The sequence below is a fragment of the Dipodomys spectabilis genome, unplaced genomic scaffold (assembly GCF_019054845.1).
Source record: "Dipodomys spectabilis isolate Male_0828 unplaced genomic scaffold, ASM1905484v1 ptg000415l, whole genome shotgun sequence".
NCBI lineage: Eukaryota > Metazoa > Chordata > Mammalia > Rodentia > Heteromyidae > Dipodomys > Dipodomys spectabilis.
The window spans coordinates 1,230,943-1,236,898 of NW_024871092.1; the positions used below are offsets into that span (position 1 = coordinate 1,230,943).

The window sequence follows — 5,956 nt, forward strand, 5'->3', positions numbered from 1 at the left end:
TATTGTCCTGTCAGAAATTTAAGCTAGTAAATTTCTTCTTAAAACCATTAACAAAAATGCCATGATATAATATAAGGGAACTCACTATTAACATATGAGTTTTAAGAGCTTTCTAATAGATCCATTATTTGTTACCCAACATCTGTATAATGCAGTAGTAAAATTGAAGTCCTTTGTAGGAATACTTAATTACCTTGTTTTTAAAGACACTTGTTTTCATCTAAAAAAGTAGGCCTCTCTATTGTCTTCATGTGATTTTGATGATTGAAGGTGTTTAATGAGAAGTCAAAGTTTATTACTAACCCTTTGCTATCAATTACCTCTCACCTTTTCTTCTTGGAACATATAATGATAAAAGCAATAGTTCAGAATCAGCAAGCAATAGTTCAGATTCACACTTCCAGTGCAAGTGGATCACCAGTAATTAATCCTTGATACCATTTTCCACAAAGTTTTGTCCCAGATACAATCGGCCTGCCTTCTCTAGCTGCTTTCCTAGCCTGGACCTATTCCTTCACTTTACAGGAAAAGTGTTATCTAACTGATTTCAGTCAGATCTGTTACTAGAATTTTCAGAGATTTAGATTCTTGTCTGTAATTTGGTTAAAGCTATGTCTCTATATGTAGGCTATTAAAAATGTATGTTCTAATTTCAATAAATACATAAATTCTATTTCCATCTCTTGTAAAAAATAAAACTGTTTGCTCTATAAATTGATCAGAGGCATGGATTTTGTGGCTAGTTAGGTCATTGCACATCTGTCTCTCTCTTTTTCTCTCCCTTTCATGGTTCTCATAGATAATATGACTGCTCCATAATTATTCTAATTTATTTTGCTTTTATATTTTTGGTTGCATCATTTCACTTTCTGCTCTGCCATTTCCCAAATCATTTACATAGAAGGCATTATTTCATATTTTCTCATTCCTAGAATAAGCTGCACATGAGGACACCACTGGTCCTCATTTTCAGTCTATACCATTGAATATGGAGGAAAACCTTTCCTCTGCTCTCTATCAATTCCCTACTCTCCAGTTAGTATAATTTCGAAGAGTAAAAATGGAAAAAGAGAAAAAAAATCATGGTGAAATAACAGATGTAGAAATTTCACTGGATTTTTCTGACCAGTTCAACCAATGTGAACTATTGGGGAATACATGTGTACCTCATTCCCACTGGTACTCAATGTCTCTGGTTAGGCAATTCTGATGTAGACAAGGAAAAATTGAAAAAGTGAGGAATGGTAACATTTGCAAAAAAAAATGGAGAAGTATTCAAGCAAATTTTTGTTTGGGCTGCTGAAAATAATTGGCTTACTACAGTACAGAGACTACTTTCCAAAAAGAACACTCATGTGAATACTACGGATGATGATGAGTATACCTCTCTTCATCAAGAAGCCTACAGTGGACACTTTGACATTGTCCATGAATTGGTGGCTCAAGGCAGATATTCACGCAATAACTGTGAATGGCTGGGCACCCCTGCACAGTGCTTATATGTGGAATAATACCAGAGTGGCTTCTTCCTTAGTTCATCATGATGCAGATACCAATCCCCAAACTAAAGTCCTCTTGACCACCTTGCATCTTGCTGGTTGAAATAGAAATAGCAAAGATATGCTGGATCTCCTTCTATTGAAGCATTATATGAAACCAGGTCTGAAGAACTTGGAAGAAGCTGCATTTGATATTGCCAAAAGGATAAATATGTATCACTACCTCTTTGAAGTTGTGGAAGGCTGTAAAAATTGTTCTCCTAAGTAATAATGGTTTGGTTAAGTTTCTGAAATTTTAAAAATGCCAATCCATCTTTGTGTCCGTACAAAATATTTTCACAATACAAAGCAACGGCAATATCTTACTTTAAAAATTCATGGATTCCATCGTATTTTTCAAGTGAATTGCCTGACGTTGATGTCAAAATATATTCAAGATTTGTTTGTATACATCTATAATGATTTCTGCCGAGTTTGTGATTTTTTAAATCAGAAATCATTTTAACTTATCTGTTGAAATGAGTAGTACAGAAACTAAAGATATTTCTGGTGCTTGTCTGAAAAAAGTATATTTTAAAATAATCTGTATTTTGTTTGTACAATGTCCAAAATGTATTTCATTTGTTCCTGGATATAATACTTTGAATTCTACATTGTTTTATGATATATCGGTTCATTATTAAATGTGTTATTTCAGATAGCATTCCCTATAGAAACAGATTAAGATTCCTTTTTATCCTAGGCCTATATAGTATTTTATTTCTTTGGGATAAAATGACAATGATATCTAATTTGAGAAGTTTTGTTAAGATTATGCTATGTAAAGGCCTTTCTAAGTTGAGGATTTAGTACACTGATGTCAAACTAACTTTCAGATCAATGAATTACATTTATTATTACATTTGCATTTGTGTAATCAATTTTTTAATAACTGTTTTTAATTTCTTGCATCTGAAGAATGAAAAATATGGAATACTTCACACATTTTCATATCATGCTTGTGCAAGTGCCATGTTAATCTCTATATTGTAATTTGGGTAAACGGGCTGCTGAAGCATGTAGTATCCTGTAAATTTAAGTAGTTAATGATGCAGTCTTTATACAGGCATATATCCTTGATTAACTCTTTGTAACTAGGAAACCTTATTGTTCCTAAAAATGCTATTGATCTTACTTCTCTAAAATTCTGTGTATATTGGAAAAAAACTTATATTGTTTGGTTGATTGCTCACATTTGCAATTTTTTTGTCAATGACTATTTTAAATATTTTTCATTTTAAATTTGAACATACTTTGAAGCCTTTATAGTTAGGTCCAAAGGTGATCCTTTTCAAGTACTTATTTATCAACTGAGTTAGCTTTGTGGAGCTAATGGATTCAAATTAAGCCTTGCTTAAGAGCTACTTGTAAACTTCTGCAGCTTAAAAGTTCCTAAATGAGGTCTTACTGGCACAAATGTCTACCTGACCCTTTACTATTCTTCCATGTAGCAACAGTCCAATCAAAATATCTTACCCTGACAGCCTAGATTTTCTTATTGGAACAAAACTAATCTTAAAAGAGATCATAGAGAGATGAACAGTTAAGATAGAATCGTTTAGACTAGAAGGTATTTTATAAAAAAATAATTGTTTTTATACCTAACATTTCAAAAGTGGCTAAAGCCAAAAAGGTGAAAAAATTTTCACATGCATGATTACTACTAATGTCCTGGCTAGTCTACCATCCAACCAGGAAGGAATTTACACTACTGCCTTTCATTCACCAAATATTTTCATAGTTACAAGAGAAGTCTATATGTTTCTCCTCCATATTAGGCCTTAAATTGGTAATGTTTTAATCACAGTGTTTGCTCTTGCCTCTAGGCTGTAAATCTACAAATGGTAAAGCTTTAGGTCCAACTCTACCAAACACTGAGGTAGAAATAATGGAATAATACATTAAAACACAGTTGCCTTTGATACCCTAACCATAACAAAACATTGCAAAACATGTGCCTTTTTCTTATATTATATATAGTTATATATTTTATATTTATACATGCTGATATTTTATTTCACACATTGAAACTTACTAGAATTAATTGATAATTTGAAAAATAAATAGATATATATTAAAATAAATAGATTGGAATATAAATAATTAGGTTTAGAATATACATATTAGAATATGAAAAGTATCAATGCAATGTCTTCTGTATAAACTTGTGATACGTTCTAAGTGTTCTTGGTCTTCAGAATTCACATTGTAAAAAAAAATGTTATTTTCCTCTAATCTGTAAAGGAATTTACTCTGCTGCTCTGTTATTATTTTAACTCACTGGTTCCAAAATGTTTTTCTCCATATTTCTGAAGCATTCCTACTGATTTTATGCAAATTTTGCTGATACGATGTCTAAAAGGTATTATTCTTCTGCAAGACACACATATCCTAGGATCCCAGGTCTCAGTTATTCGCATCATCAAGTAACAAGGGAAAGACTTCTCATCGAGGCCCATGCAACATGCCAACAGAAAGTAATTGAAAATCCATCTCAATTCCTGACGACACTGGAATTAGCAGTAAGCAATTGTGAAATGCAAGGCAATTTAAAATGAAATATGAGATCACAAAATCTGAAAGAAAGTATAGTAATTCAAACTTTCAATTTACAAATGACCAGCCCATATGAGTGAACAAGATCACAAATGTCACAAATTATTTTTAATACCCCTCTCCTAATAATTACTTAAAAATTTCAGTCCAACGTAAGTAGCCAAAAAAATAGTTCCTAGAATGATAGATTCATAATTGGTCTACCAAGGTTAGGAAAATTTGACTTACAGGTCAAATATAATTCACAAAAACATTAATTGAGAAGATCGTTAATGCTTCAAAATACTGGTACTTCAGTAAAACTTGGTTCTGTAGTATATAAATGTTATCATTCACAAACAAATGATAACCTATTTTTAATCTCCTGAAAACAGATTCCTATTCAAATAATCTTTTAAAATCATATTCACCAAAGTAACAATTGACAAGTTGATGATAATTAGTGACATTACAATCATTTCAAGTTTAGGGTGCAAGTTACAATAGAGTTGATTTATTTACCCAGCACTAATGCCAAACAAGTTCAACCATTCATTAAAGTGTAGAAATAGTACCACCCACCATTTGTGTTGTTCAGTAGGTGCCTTCCAGGAATGTGTTAAATAGATCAACCTCCCATAATTCAAACTCAAACACTAGCTATTAAAGTAAATTTCATCACTTAATAAGGTACATGTTAAAAAATCACAAATAGTTGCCTTATCATATGTTGTTTTATGTTTTCCCTATCTGTCTAACATAGTAAGAAATATGACTTAAAGTCATGAATATGAGTACTCATCAGAGATGTGACAAACATAAAATCTGTCTTCTATTTCTCTCATATTCCTCTATAGTAGTAAATCATAGTAGTTTTCTTCTTTTTCCAAAACTTATAGGTAGTAGAAAATATTATCCCATGTAAAATAAAATAATCACAAGCCTTTTTACAAAGCCATTTCTAAAATTTGGTAGTTAGGAATATATTCTAAGCCATTTTTAAACTTTCTTGTTGACTAAAGATTAATCTTCCAAATGGATGAGAATAAAATCATGTCTTGGTGCTTCACGTCTCCAGTCTTGAAAATTGTTATTGCAGATGAATGAATTGTGGAAATATAAACTGACATCAGTTCAAGTATAAGCAGGATTGAAACTCCATGGAATGTATATAAACCTTTCAACTTATTAACAGACAGTTTAACAGAATGACTATCAGGAAGTTGAAACCAGAGAAGAAAGACATAGAATGAATGAAAAATGGAACGAGGGGCAAGTACAGCTAGAATACTCAATGTACACATATGACAAAGGAAGTAGTAAATCTGAAATAAATCTTGGAGAAGGGGTTGGCTGAGAATGATAGAAGGAGTCACTCTGATCCAGGAATATTGGACAATTTGATGGACATATTTATTGTAATACACTTGCACAACCTTTTGAGATTTAGTTTCAAAACACGAAACAAAAACACACAAAAAACACAAACAAACAGCAATCTCTAGAGAGGATGAATATGACGTCTCAAAATTTTAAATAGGTAATGAAGGGTAGTCTTGGGAAAAGCAAGCAAAGTTGTTCAAAGAGGGCAGTTTGGGGTATCAGAGAATTTTGAATAGATTTAAATAGATTGTCTAAAGTTAAGAATCACCAACATCTGCTGTAAATATTTTCTACTGTGGGTTCTCTTTGTCTGCAATGGATACTCCAGTGCTCAGCACGCTTGATAGCTTGTGAAGATAGAATGGAAGAAACAAATCAAGAACCCATTACTCCACTGGAGACAGAAGAGTCCTTTATGTTTTCTCTCCTCTCTCTTCACTACTCTTTCTTCATACTTTTAAGTCAAGTGATTTTGAATTATATCTTTCATTCTTTGTTCT

The 5,956-nt window shown here is 32.0% G+C and overlaps 1 pseudogene; it reads right to left on the reverse strand.

Annotated features, from left to right (window-relative positions):
- Positions 1–2,460: 2,460 nt before the first annotated feature.
- Positions 2,461–2,557, reverse strand: LOC122097148 (annotated as a pseudogene).
- Positions 2,558–5,956: the final 3,399 nt, after the last annotated feature.